The 15,508-nt window shown below is 38.4% G+C and overlaps 1 protein-coding gene across 1 annotated transcript in view; it reads right to left on the reverse strand.

Annotated features, from left to right (window-relative positions):
• The window catches only part of Galntl6 (polypeptide N-acetylgalactosaminyltransferase like 6), a 1,064,237-nt gene that overhangs the window by 284,001 nt on the left and 764,728 nt on the right, over positions 1-15,508 (reverse strand). The gene's annotated exons all lie outside the window — the stretch shown is intronic.

A 15,508-nucleotide genomic window follows, 5' to 3' on the forward strand; every position in this document is an offset into this window, starting at 1 on the left:
CCCTAGATTTAAAACAGCCCTGCAAATCAGGAACAAGGAAAAATTAAAGATAAAAATGAAACAGACAAGACACATGACTGAAGGCTTTGGGAGGAGCTATGGAATCATCCCCATGCATATTTTACAAAATGGTGCCCTTCTCAACCAGGTTTACTCCTGCCTCTTCCACTTAGAAACTGCATAATCACGGGATTTTTATCTTAGTGTGTTATTCTTAGCTGCATTACACGCGAGCTGCAAGACTAAACAAGCAGCACGTGCACATATTCACAGCAGACAGAGTAAAAGAGCAAGCTGAGTCCTTGAAGGCACACAGGGTAGAGGCAAGCACACTTGCTTGAGAAAGCAGAGGCAGATGGCTTACAGAGCTCCTGTACAGAAAGAAACACAATGCTTCCAAAGCTCTGGGTACGACGGGTCCAGCTGTCAATACTTTAAGTCCAGGGATTGACAAACAAGCCAGTGGACCAAACCCCTCTTCAACAACTACACATTTTTAGCAGTCTGTTCTTCCTTTATTATTTCAGAAAATTTACTTCGGTTCTTTGAGACAGACTCTCACGTGTTCTAGGCTAGCATAGAATTTACTATGTAGTTAAGGATGACCTTGAACTTATGTCAGTAACTGGTGCTAGAGTTTATCTGGAGCACAGCCGAGCCCATTATTTTATAGTGTCTGTAGTTCTGCTCATATTGCAAAGCATGGTATGGATCGTTGCAACAGAATATATATCTACTTATTGTCCGACTCTCTATTGAAAAGTGTTCGCTGACCTCTGATTTTGATCACTAAACCATCTGTAAAAGGATCTGTTGCCGTCAGGACCAGAGTCAATCAACTAAGTGGACTGGAGAGCAGAGAAATGGTAGCTATGGTATACAGGAAAAGAGAAAGGAGAGACTTTGGCGGACCCACAAATAAACTATAGCCGACCAACAAGATATTGGGGATATCTTGCTAGTAGTTCACAGTGTATGGGTAAAGAAGGCCACCACATAATAAAGTAAGTTATGAAAGGATGGAGCACAAACTTTTCCTTAGGAAGGAACTGTTTCTCTTCACTCTGTCATTTTCTGGATATTCTAGTTCGGGAGGTTAGGCTACTATAGAAACAGTTTGGTCACAGCTGGTAACACACCACACTTCAGACCTCAGATGACAATGTTTTGTGTTTGGTAATTGTATCTAAGAATCAAGCAGCATGGGATTTATGCATAGGGTTTAGTTTCTATAAGCACACAAAAAATGCAACATGAAAATAAGAACAAATGACCACATACCATTTGCTTATCCATAGGGTCTATTCTGTATCATTTACCCCAAATGACTGAATTTCCCTCCCCAACATATTTGCTTCAGCTCCTTCCTCAAGGTTTTCATTTTCTGCTGCAGAATTATTTCCTAACTCTTTAAAACATTGCTGATTTCCCCCTTTTGAGAAAATTCTCACTAAACTACCACTTAGTTATCTCCTGAAGATTTTCTTCTTCAGCTACTATTTAGATTTAGCTTTACTTGTGTCTTTATTTGTTCTTCCGGGGCCGGTTGCTCATATGCGTGAGTGTTACCATAGTTCTTCTATAAACTCCTTGAGAGTCAGGCCTCAGTGTGTTGTTATCTGCTCCACATCATTAAGCTCAGCATTTGGAACATTCTGGGGCGACACAAAAGGACTGTCTCACTTAATTGCTAAAGGTATTTCTCCCCTGATCTGCTATCTTCTTCTCCAAGAGTGAATTCTCTTTCTAAAGGAGAGGCAGGAAAAGCAATGAGTTCCATTCAAACTCAAATAGTGTTGAAATGGTTCAGAGGTTGATACAGTCACAAGTCTCCCTGTATCCAAATATTGTTCACTTAACCAAAAATAATTCTTACTCTAAAATGAGTAATTAATACTGGCTGAAAGTTTCTTTTCATGATGGCATATTAGTTTTCTAGGAAAGTAAACTTGGAGAGTGTTTTTTTGTTATTTGTGTGAATAATAGATGGTTGTGTGGATAAATAAATCAGTGCAAGAACACTTTTGCTGCTAGTTTTATGTTTACTTGACACATTTGGGAAGAGGGAAAAATGTCTCTATAATGTTTGCTTCTAGGTAAGTCTGTAGTGCACTTTCTTAAATGGTGACTGAAGTGGAACGCCCTGACCAGTGTGGGTGGTGCCCCTCCTTTAGAGGTGGTCTGGGAGTACAAGAAACCAGGCTATGAATGTAGGAACAGCAAGCTGGGAAGCAGCCTTCTTCCATTCCATTGCTTCAGTTCCTGCCTCCATGCGCCTGCCTTTCTTGAGTTCCTGCTCCAGCTTTCTTTGAAGATGGACAGGGATGTGGGCATGTCACTTGAAATACATCTTTTCTTCCCCGCATTGCTTTTGGTCATGGTGCTCTTTTTTTTTTTTTAAATCACAGCACTAGAAACCATAACTAAGACAACATTTAATTAATGAATTTAAACGAACAGGTCATTCACAGCAAGTTGGTCCTGTGAGCCCCACCAAAGCTTGCACAAATTATATTCAGTGTTTCAAGTATTTGTTTGTTTATTTACTTGTTGATTTATTTATTTTATTTCCTTCTTCTTATTTTTGAGATTGCATTTTAACTACAACATTTCTCTTTGCTTCATCCAAACACTTCCACATACCCTACCTGGCTCTCCTTCAAATTCATGACCTCTTTTTTTCAGCAAATGTTATTGCAAGCATATATATATATATATATATATATATATATATATATATATATACACATATATATTTGCACATGCATATATTTCTGTTGATTTCCTATGTTACTTATATACATGCTTTCAGGGCTTTTTGATGCTGGACCACCAATAGGAAAGCAACCTTTCCCACTCCCAGCTTTACTCGGTGGCCTGTGGTTCTTTGTGTAGTGTTGAGTACTTATGGGTTTTTCTCCTTCCAGTGTTAAAGGGTTTGTTGGTGTTCTCCTTGTTCAGCTCACATTTGGGAAGTCATATCTTACTTTACATGTATGAGTGTTTGCTTGCCTGTAAGTGCACTGTGTATGCCTACTGCCAACAGAGAACAAAAGTGGGCACCAGATCCTTTGGAACCAGAGTTAGGATGGCTGTGACATACCATGTATGTTCTGATACTAGAACCTAGGTCCTCTGCAAGAGCAGGAAGTTCTCTTAAATTCTGAGTCAACTGTCTAGCCCCCATATTTCATCTATTGACTGATCCCTGGGACAGAAGAATAAGAATCAACTGTCTGTGAGAGAAATATCAATACATTTTCCTTACTCAACTGCACCTTACACTCAGAAATATTTGGGAGTCCCCAAATGGCATCCCGTGATTGTAAATGAAGTTGGCATTTGGCAGCTTCTTTCTGCAACAAGCAGAGCTTGATGACGGAGTTTAAGCAGCGTCTCCGATAAATCAGAAGAAGCGAGAAGCGGCTGAAGCTATAAAGAACTGCAAGTGAATGCAGCCAATGAAGTAGGCGGCCACCTTAGCCAGCCCGTTTTAGTGTGAGGAGCGAGTTCCTCCAGCTTTCTGAGTCCTATGGAGAAAACTGCCGCTTAGGATAATATATGTACGCCCCACATTTGAAGCGTGTGCTTTGTGCCTTCTCTATAAAAAGTAAAACCGAGTAGGAAATGGCTCACTCTGCTCTCTTTAGTCCTCGCTATTGAAGGATTGGGTTGTCTGGGAGCTCACAAGCCACATCCTTGAGAGTGGTACCCATGAGGTTTTGTAAAGCAAAGAGAGCAATGGCATAAACTTCTATTTTTGTATACATACAGCAGTAACATCTTCTGGTTGTCACCATTTAGTGTTACTTTATGATTTCCACGCCCCCCCCCCAGATGTAAAAGGGTAGAGTAGCTCTCTCTTTGTTCTCTCAAAGAGAAAAATACTTAATTTAAAATAAGTCCTGAAAAAGCCTTCCCATTGGAAAGGGGTGAAAGCTGCCTATATTCCTTTTATTCTTTCTCCATATTTTATAACTGTCCTTGCTCTCCTTGTTAATTACTTGATTAGAAAGTCTTTTCAAAATCAAATACTTTACATGGCTAAGTAGTAAAAGTTTAATTTAAAAGCATCAGACCATGACATAATTTTAGCTTAAAATGAAACTCCTGAGCTAACCAAATTATATTTTTTTCCAGGTCACAAACTATCATATATACTTTCTTATTTAAAAACATCACTTCAGGCAAAAATCTAAAATTTGTTCACCTTCCTTCTCTTTCTCATAGCTACGCATCTAACTTAGATTTTAAACTTTAACTTTTACTAAGTGATCCAGTTTGAGGATGTTCTTCATAGTTTTTGAATACACAGCCTCAAGCATTTGGAGATCATACAAAGTACTAAATATTGATATGTTAAAATTTGAGAAGGGTTCCTTTAGGGCACCCAATTCTTTATTCACATTTTTTTCTCTTTAGTACATTGTAAGTGTTCTGTCCATAATAAAACCAAGTTATATTTGTTGCACAAAAATATTGTAATTTAAGCATACGGAATACTTTAACTCTGCACCCTGTAGCAAATATTTAACCTTGTTGGACTTTAGTTCTTATTTTTTAAAATCTGTATGGTGATAAAGTTTAAATTCTATGACCTACTAAATTCTAAGTCCCAATGGTCTATAATTATATCAACAGTTAAATTGACTATGACAAAAACTATGACCGGTGAACTGACCCTATAAGCAAATGCTTCGTCTGACAGATATTTTTTTCTTTGACTAACAAACATCTTCAAGCATCCACCATGACCTTCCTGGACATGAAGAAGTAGTATGATTTAAGATATTCATATGATCATGCTTTAAAGTAGATTACACTTTGTTCTTCTTGAAATGAATATTTTAGTTAAAAAATGAAAGCATATCTTAATGGAGAAAAGTGCTATGCTGTAGGTGAGCTTTAAATAATACTCAAGGTACGAGTATCCTATCCAACAATAACTTTAAAGTTGCTACATTATATTGAACTAAAGGTCACATAAAATTAGACAGTGTGCTTCTGGTATCTAAAATTATCTGCAGGCAAACATATAAACATCTATAAGAAGTTTTGTGCCTTTATATCATCCAAGGAGTGAAGCAAATCTTATCAGTACATGGGCATTTTGAGGTTGGTTAAAATATAGGAGTGAGGCATTCGAATCATAATAAAAATGTTCTTTATTTTTCTGAGCTCTACGTGGCAGGTATGGAGCTCGGGATAAGGGAGACACTTTCCATGACAGTTCTGATGGAGAGGACAGGTTTCATCTCCTTTTATTTATAACATGACTTTTGTCCATCCATAGTCACACAAATCATCGGTGTTAGAGTTATGATTTGAACCACAGATGCTGTTAAGAATACAAAGTAACTCTTAGCATCCTCACTAAGGTCAAAACATCTATTGTTTTTTAAAATTGTTTTTAGTAACTTGGTAAGTCTGGGAATAGCTAACAGAGCTATCTTGAGCTCTAAGAACTCTATAGATTTTATAGTTTTTAGGTCTTCAAAACCATGAGAGATAAACAGTGATTACTCTTCTCAGAGGCTAAAGAAAGCACCTAAAATTATACAACTTGTTGATATCTTAACCTTAAACATCTCCCTGCATGTATATGAAACAACAGTTTTTAAACAGATGGAAGACATGAACAACATCAATGTTCAATCTCTGGGTCACAAACTACAGCCATCACACAGAATTTATGCTGAGACAGGTGCCAATTACGTTAAATTTATGCCAGCCAATCCAACATCCCAAATGAAAAAATTTGCATTTAACATGCCAAATCACATTAATGCTCCAAATCTACATTATAGAGCTAAATACATAAAATATAACTAAAATTTGCCCCCAAATGATATCCTTCCTTGGTTCTAGATTTTTCAAGTGTGGACTCTCAGTCCTGGCTTGGTGGAACTGTAGTCTTTTTAACTGTCTGAACTTCATCAGTGGGGCATTCTGCTGCTCAGTACCGCTCAGGCTACAAAGTCAGTGGCCTCTTCCCATATCTGACTTTTACTCTTTGAGTCGTGGGATGAACCTTTCATAATGGAACCGTCCATGAGGAAGGGTCTGTAGACTTGGGTGGTAGCTTTTTTGGTGTTCCTTCAATAAGGGAGTTATGTTACTATCAAGAGAGAGGGGAAAAAGAGGCTTTTATGTCTGAAAGAGACCGAAAGATTGTGCAGCTAATTTGAAGTACTGCTGCTGATTAGGAATAAAATAAGCCAAGCAGGAGAGAAATTCTCTCTTTTCATTAGGCACTACAGCTGTGTCGGAGAGCAGATGCAAAGTCTCCTTATGATAATTACGAAAGAACTGTGATTTTGCTCTCAGCCTTTAAATTAAACCTCTTCATGGCCTAAATCCATGTTGGCTGCTTGATCTTTCTCTTTCCAGGACTTCCAATTATGGCACTCTAAAATTATGTGGCTTCTCTCTTTAACTGTTCTCAAAAGTATTTGAGACTTCAGTATTGTGAGTCTTTCTCATTAGAGGGTTAGCTAAACACGTAAGTTTTGTACAACCTTTAGCATTTTTTAAATTTGGCTGTCGGATAGATGTGTGCCATGCATTTCAATTCAGTCTTTTAAAAATAGAACCCATTCCATTCCATTTGATTTGAAATTCCTGGTAGAGGAAATAAGCCCTGTGAAACTCATCACTGACAATGATATTCAAGGGCAATACATTAAAAAATATTTTCCCTCTGTCTTCTAAGTAGTGAATCTAACTCACAAATTAACCTCTAAAATTTCAACAAATTGCATTTTATTGAAAAAAGGCGCATTTGGCATAATAATCTATCATTATGCTTGGGAAAGACATTCTTTATTAGGCCATGTACATCATGTAAAATTTGGGAAAATTTTTGTCTCCAAAAATTAATTAATATCATCAGCAAGGCTGATGAGTACTTCTTAACACTTAATTAGTCACAAACAATGGAAGAGTTTCCTCATAAATAAGAAAAAGAACTTCCTCCAAAGGGCACATAGAAGGCCTCAGGTAAGGCTGGATATGAACACCAGCTATCCGAGGCCATGTAAAGTTTTGCATATTATTGTGGTGGTTTATATAGCATATTTTTAGTTGTAAAGCTGCTTTTCAAGGATCCTCTCCACCAGGGAAATTTAAATACTACCTGACATGCTGTTGCAAAGTGACTTTACAGGAAGAATTAGGGTCACATATCATTATATCTACACTAGGGAAAACATGAGTGAGCCAAAGCAGAACTGTTGGGCAAAGAAATACTGGGGACAAGACAGGAAGTGGAAGGACCACAGGGCATAAGCAGTACCTCTCACTCTGGCTTTGAATCTGAACTGTGAGTGGTCTCTGAAAACAGAATGAATCTTAGCACCGACAAGAGATCCGTTCCTGCAATCATATAGAATGGACTGCCAGAATTCTGAATGATCTTGGAAATATATTTATCTTCAAAAGTTCCAAGAATTCAAGAACAATGGCACTGGGTTTTGATCCTACTGCACATACTGGCTTTGTGGGAGCCTAGGCTGTTTGGAGTTTCACCTTACTAGACCTGGAAGGAGGTGGGAGGTCCTTGGACTCCCCACAGGGCAGGGAACTCTGACTGCTCTCTGGGCTGATGAGAGAGGGGAAGTTGATTGGAGGAGGGGGAGGGAAATGGGAGGCGGTGGCGGGGAGGAGACAGAAATCTTTAATAAATAAATAAAAAAAAAGTTCCAAGAAATCCAAATAAAACCAATCCAAACCAAACTAAACCAAAACCAAAAGAAACCAAAATCACTATTCTACTATCTTATGGAACCTAAACTAGAGAACCCATTATAGGCTCTATAGGATGAGACGAAGAGGTTGATATTGTTTTAAGCTACTAATTTATGAATGTCACAATCAGAGTAAAAAGGAGATAGCAGCTGTGTAAGTAGATGACAGTATGTCTCTTGGCTCTGGCTGTAGACTCAGTAAAGTAGGAGATGTGTTGGCAGAGGGTGGAGTCAAGTGGAAGGAGGGTGCAGTGGTTCCCCTTGCTAGCCATAGCTCTAATCAGGTGCAGATTTCTTTTGACATCTCCCCTCACATACCTGTATGGATGCAGGAGACTCTGGGCATGATGAGAGGGAACAAAGGAGTTATTAGAGGATTTGGGGAAAGTAGTTTCAATTACATACTCGCAGCAACTGGATTTATTGTTTCCTCAAGGCTGAACTTAGTTGGAAAAGCTTTGAGAATGAAATGTATGTTTATGCTAGGATGTCTTCCAGTTGCTTCATACAAGATAAATCTTACCTGCTCAGACACCAGCATCTAGACCACAAAACTATTGCTGGAAGTAATATAATTCTTTCTGAGCTCAGAGAATGACAAATGACAATTGGTGTTGGTAGCCTAGAGTTTCTTAGAATTTGTAGTGGAAGTTCAAGTTCCAAGCATTTGAATATATAAGAACCCAGAAACACATTATTGTCTGAGTTGTTTCTTAAAAACATATTCTTGAAGTATTACATGGAATTAATGAAATATATCAGAAGATGGGAAGAAACAATGCCAAGCAATTTATAAACAAGTTATATCCAAGTTTCATTATGAATTATATTGCAAGTTTGATATAAAATTAAGAATAATTTATAAAAATTTAAGACTGATAATATAAAATAAAGTTAGTAAAATTTTATGTAAACCAATAAAATATTAAAATAAAATCAATGGAAGCAAACTATATCTGAAGGGTACAGAGATTAAAAATTTGTTTTATAATTCTTAGTATATTAAAGGATATAGGTGCTTCTAATTACTTATGATTATAAAGATAAGAAGAAATTATTTGTAAAGTGAAAGTAAGGTGGAAATTCAATAACAAAAGATAATTACATTCCGGTATTCATTTGTCTATACAATAATTGTTGTGACTGCTATGTTTAAATTTTGTCATATTTAGCAAAATAACCGTGCCCTCAAAATGTAAATATATAACAGGTAATTGCTATAATAATGGGAAAAGATATGAGCAAAGCATATTTTAATGAATATTCATGAAACAAAGTGGAAAACCTTTTATTAAGCCCATAAATGATGTTTCTTTTGTGGGTCAGGACTACAGGTATAGTAGTTTTTGTGACCATTTCAAAAGGTGATTGTAATATTTCTCCTTCTAGGCAAATATGTTTGCTGCCCTGTGAAGTTGACCATTACCAGACACCTTAATTTGGGGAATAAAATGTCATTTCTAAGCAGAACATTTAAGGGCAGTGTGCAATTTGCCAAGTTTTTTTTTATCCTTCTGTGATGATATAAAATCATCATCCCTCTGTGTCAGGAGTGCCAATGGTCTGAAGGGATCTCCAGTACAATCCAGCCTACTTAGAATGAAAAGGCTGTGTTGCTGTAGAAACACACTAACATGTCCTTTGGTATCTTGCTTGGTTAATAGCAAGCAAAACATTTGGAAGTTAGGTCCATGGTTGCCCATATTATGTAAGGATGAATATTTGGCTAAACAGTCTAAGATATCCCAGGAGGCAGGGACTTGTGCTTCCAGGATAGGACTTGGCAACCTTCTGCATGACAGCCAGATGATAACTATTTTATGTTTTATGAGCCATTTGAGTCTCTGGGGCATATTGTTTTTGTTTTGTTTTATTGAAAACAAACCTTTCATTTTCCCTAAGGTGCACCCCCAAATCAAACTGCTGCTTAGATTTGGTCTCCAGGTGGCACAGTTCTGCAAACTTTGCCCTAAATGAACAGTTTATACTATGGAACCTTAGCAGTTGCTTTTGGTTATCATTGGCTGCAGTTTTTAGGGTACTAATGGTAGAAAAATGAACTCAGAAAAGATAAAGCAGTTTGTGTGCAGTAAGCAAGAAATTTGAGTGTATGAACTTGAAGATTTTCAGTTTGAAGTTCCACCTCTTCAAAGACAAACCCAAGAAGGCCTTTAGGAGCAAGTCTGGCAATGGGTTAGTTATGCTAGAGGTGTGGCTCTCACTTCCACTGCGAAAGTCTTCGACTCAGGAAAGGTAGGTAGCAAATGTTTTCTGCTGGACAAAATGACACTGGAATTTTGGTGTGGGAATGAGAAAAGTTAAAATGGAAGCATGTCTAGATAAATAAATGTAAATATTGAAGGATTTGAGTGAGTTTTGGAGAGAAGAAATGGTTGGATGGATCTCCTGCTGAGACTCAGAGGGACTGTGACTATGAAATGTTAGGATAGCAAAATACCTTATGTGTGCATATAGAAAAGTCACAGTGAAATCCATGTCCTTTCCCAATTGACACATATTAATAAAAAAGGAAAAAAGTTTTATGGGTGGAAGAGCTTTTGGGACATAGTTTCCACTGTGTACTTCAGAATGAGACCCAGGAAAAGAATATCAGAGGAAGATTATCTCTGGGCTCACAGTTGAGACTTTCAGAAAAGGGTGAGGAAGGGGGCCCCAAGTCACAGCTTAGTAAGGAAGCATTCCCTGTCCCCCACAGAGTGAACACTCGGCATTCTTTATGGAATTGCTCTCCGGTATCATCCCGTTTTTGAATTTCAACCTGCTTTGAACTCTTCTTGTTCCACCTTTGCATATTGACCATGACTGTATTTGGGAATGTAAGTCATAGTTTTAGTTTCTAGATTTTTGGGTGCGGAAAATCAAAGCCAAATATGACATAAAGGCCATCACATTGTTCTCCGATACAATATCTCTGAGCTATATCACCAGGAGATATTGAACTCAGAACTGATTCTCTAACTGTGGGACTCTAGAGTCATCATCCTGGAGGGTATATAGTACACAAAAAGAGTCGAGTATTTGAGAACTAGAATGGCAGGCACCAGTCACTGATGGCTGTTCAACAAACGTTTCCGATTCTCTTTTCTTTTAAGGCTATGGTAGGGATGCATTTCTCGGTTCTTTGAAATTACTTCTGTTTTACTGTCTTTTACTCCCCCACGTGCCCTCTTTCTCCTTTCTGCAAGGTCCTCACTTGTGCTGAATGTAACACACAGAGTGATCCCCGTAAAGGGTACTTCCGATCACATCCTCCCATCGCACTTAGCATAAAACAAATACTTGAATAGACTTGGAGTTGGGGGCTGGAATCTAGCTGACTCTGGAGCCCTACTTTAGACTGACCTCCACCTCCATCTGTTCGCTGCTGGGCTTCTTAGAGACTCAATTTATCTTAGTTTATCATGCCAGGCTTGTTCTTGCCTCAAGGCCATTGCACATCTCCCTTTCCTGGAAGTTCTTTTCCCAGATGTTCAAATGGCTGTGTCTTTTCGCTTGGCCAAGAAACCTGGTCACAGATCAGCTCCTTAGGCAAGGAAAGCATCAAGATCCCATCACAGCTTGCCCTGTCCTTTTTCTCTATTTCATTCTCTTTGTGATACTTATTACTATTGAAAAGCTTTTAGCCGTTTGTTTGCCTGTCTTTCTTCAGACACAGAGAGATTCATAAAGGCTTTCCCTGGCTAATTTAATCACAGGATCTCAAGATACATTGTAGGCACTCAATCAATATGATCTGAATGAATCAATTGGTGATACAGTATATCAAGGAGACAGGAAGGAAGTACCACTGCATCTCTGGGGCCTAGTACAATGGCTCTTTCAAGCCCCACGTTCATTTCAGGAAAATTGAATTTTCTGCCTCAGGTTCCCTGTTGACTGAGAAATTACTACCTATGCACTGTCAATTATTGTGGAAGAGAGAAAAAAGACACATACACAACTGTCCTTAAAAATTCCCTCTTCAAATGACACAGGTCCACTCTGAACTTTTCTCATGGTCCAGAGCCAAGGTCACTTGGCCTGGTCAAACGTCATAAGGTCAGGGCAGGACAATCCCACCAGATGCATGGGAAGTTTCTGGAAATATTTGATAATTAGCCATAATGAATGCCTTATAGGAACAATTATCACTGTGTGACTTATCTCTCTCCCTCTTAAATAGCATAATGTCATATTCACAGTGAAATATTTTCACCTCTAATTTAATGTGCAGAGAGTTACCTGGGGGATCTTACTAAAGTGGATGCCTGTAATAGGGCCCAAGATTCTACAGTTCTAACTAGTTACTTGCTGATGCTAAAGTTGATGGTTTGTGGACCACTTTAGTGTAATAACAGCTTATTCCAGTATCAGGCTGAGTTCTCTTGGACAACTGGGTCTCATTTCAAATAACACCTCAGTTTGTAAATTCAGACAATGATTTAGAAGCTTCTGCCTTCCTTTTAGGCTCTGAGTTTTATTTTAAGGAATTATTTATGCAGTTGTGGAGGTTTGGTAAATTCAAAATCTGAGGAATAGGAGGTCCTGTAGAAGGGTTACAGTTTAAGGAAAAATAGCAGTTTGCTTGCAAAATTCCTGTTAGCTACATGAGTGTCATGGTGGTGGGGAGGGCAAGGCTTTGGTCTATTGGAGTTTGAAATCATTGTATAAGGCACTCTTGCATTATAAAGAATAATCTCTACTCTAAATATTTCTGCCAATTTAAATTTTAGTTTTATCTAAAAATTATTATGGAAACATTAAGGATAATGTTTGACCAAATATTTGGGCATTAAAACTTAGTCAAGTTGGTAATAAAATTAATCATCAAGTCACCTTTCATATTCTTAATGACGTAAATCTCCCTCATCATAATAATTCCTAATCAGACCATTTAGAGCATCCTTGGTGCTGGTCAGTACAATACATATTTGTGCCTTGGGTTCATTTAGCACTGTTGTTTAAACTAATTTTAAATAGCCAGAGCAGGCTCAGAGGATAGCTTAATTACTTTCTCATTTTAGCAGCACACACATTTCTTCCTTCCTCTACATCTCCCTTTAATTTTCTGCTATAATTTATAGCATTTTAATTAGGACTTCTGATGATATACTTGAGCTAAGTGTGTGCTTATGGATAAATGGGGCCATTAATAGATCAGGAACTTTGGATTCTGCCTGTTTCCTTCACATGACTTTGAAAGTTACAGATGTTCAGCTCTTAATGTATGAATGACAAGCAGCAGCTTTAATTCAGTCACTTTAGCCAGGAATGTAAAGACCAGTTGGCTGGAGCAAAGCATTTGGAATAAAGACAAGGGCAACCTGGACCTCCTTACTGAGGTCCTCCTGGCTGATTTTGCGCTTCCTTCAGGTGTTGTCCTCAGATGACAGATGTGATGGGAAATGCTAATGAGCATATAAGGACAGTAAAGTTGATGCCTGTTGCCTCTTGAGGGAAATGAAACAGATGCTTGTGTCTTTTGAGTTTCCAACCTGTAGCCAAATTGAAGCCAATGTCCAGTATTAAACTTGAAGTTTATTCCGCGAAGCTTTCCTATCATATGAGATCCTGGTTGAGAGAGAGATAGAGATAGAGATAGGGATAGAGAGAGTGGGGGGGAGGGAGAAAGGGGGGTCTGTGTTGTGAAATGCTGGTGTTGGAAGATAGGAAACTGGTTGTTTTTGTAATTCTGAAAATGATAGTTTTGATTTATTGAGATATATCCAACATTGGGTTCTTGTATTTCTAAGTAAACATGTTCTGTTTCTTTGTACAAAGAATGTGTTTCTACCCATGTATAAGTATATTGAAAGAGAAGAAAACAAAATGAAGAGTATGGCTCAATTGGCTGAAGATGATGATCAACACAGAGATTCACAATTAGTCAATGTACAAGGAATAGAAGCCTGCAGAATTTATGTACTAAATGGAGCATATATACTGTATGTCCCTGTTGAAGTTTCAGGGATCATCATGAAAGAGGAGCTGGGAAGACTGTAGGAGAAAGAGTTAGCCGAAGGCTACAAGGAAACAATGTGTTCTGGACACAGCAGGGCAGGTGTGTTTATGATCTCACAATGGTTGTGGCACCATGCACAGGACCTCCAGTAGCCTAAACCAGACCAAATCCTGGAAGGAAGAGAGAATATGGGTATCAAATTCTACTCTCAGTCAGTAGCTATTGACAGTTCTTAGCTGCTGGAAAAGAAAAGGTCACTTTTCTCTAAACATGTATCTCTTGATAAATTGACTGAACTCCAGCGAAAGGCCATGTATTCAATAATATTTAGTGTCACAAATTTGTCTTAATGAAGAAAAAGACACAACACTGGGTGGGAAGAAAAAGAGAAGTGAAACATGAAAAAGAACTGAGGAGCAAGCATGGTTACAATCAGAACACAGAGTAAAATTCAAAGAATTAATATATCAACAACCAGATAAACAAAAAGAAAAATAAAGAATATCAAGTTGAAATGCTCCCTTACAAATGTTTAGTTCAAGTAGTGCAACTGACGCTGTAATCCAAGCTCTATTCTGGTGCTTTCTATGTCTGTTACCACCAAGTGTCCGCTATTGCTAACAGTACACAAACTTTCCTATGTATGACTACTTTAAAAACCAAAGGTCGGCGCGCCGGAAGGCGGCCGGAGGACGCCCAGCGCAGCCGGCGGGGACCCACTGGGACCAGAGCAGCAGCAGAGGACACAGGCTGCTGGCGGCGGGAACCATCCCAGCAGCAGAAGCAGGCTGCAGGGACCGCGCGCAACACCAAGAACAGATCGCCCCACTACAATTAAACCAAAGAGGTAGGCCTTCGGTTGGGGAGGTCCCTGGCAAAGGAGGAGCCAGGTCCTATTCCTGAAGACCTTTCTGAGGGGAGAGAGGGATCTTGGCCCCCCGGCAGGAACCAGAAAACAGAGCAAGGGCATTTTGTAAGAGGAGCCCCTGGCCAACAGGGAAACCTGAACCAGTTTTAAAAGACCCCTTAGATAGCATCGATAGGAGGAGATGGGCAGGCGACAAGGAAAGAATTCACCCAATAATCTGAAAAACAACATGAAAACACCAGAACCCAATGATCTTACAACAGAAGGTCTCCAACACCCTAACACAGAAGAAGTGGAAAAAATTGACTTTATGAACGCAATAGAGTCCCTTAAACAACATGTGAAAAATGCCCTTAGAGAAATGGATGAGAAGTATAACCAAAAATTTGAAGAAATGAGTAAATACGTACATAATACCCTGGGAAACCAAGAAAAAACGATCAAACAGGTAATGGAAACAGTTCAAGAATTGAAAACTGAAATGGAAGCAAGGAAGAAAACACAAACTGAGGACCAGCTGGATATGGAAAATCTAGGTCAACGAACAGAGCCTACAGAAACAAGCATAATCAATAGAATACAAGAAATAGAAGAAAGAATCTCAGATTCTGAGGACACCATAGAGAAAATAAACGCTCTGATCAAAGAAAACTGCAAAGCCAACAAATTCTCATCACAAAACATTCAGGAATTATGGGACACAATAAAAAGACCAAATCTAAGAATAATAGGAATAGAAGAAGGAGAAGAGTCACAGCTCAAAGGCCCAGAAAATATTTTGAACAAAATTATGGAAGAAAACTTTCCCAACATAAAGAAAGATATTCCTTTGAATATTCAGGAAGCATACAGAACACCAAACAGACTGGATCAAAGGAAAACATCCCCTCGCCATATAATAATCAAAACACAAAATATACAGGTTAAAGAAAG

Source organism: Microtus pennsylvanicus, chromosome 9, assembly GCF_037038515.1.
Source record: "Microtus pennsylvanicus isolate mMicPen1 chromosome 9, mMicPen1.hap1, whole genome shotgun sequence".
NCBI classification, from domain to species: domain Eukaryota; kingdom Metazoa; phylum Chordata; class Mammalia; order Rodentia; family Cricetidae; genus Microtus; species Microtus pennsylvanicus.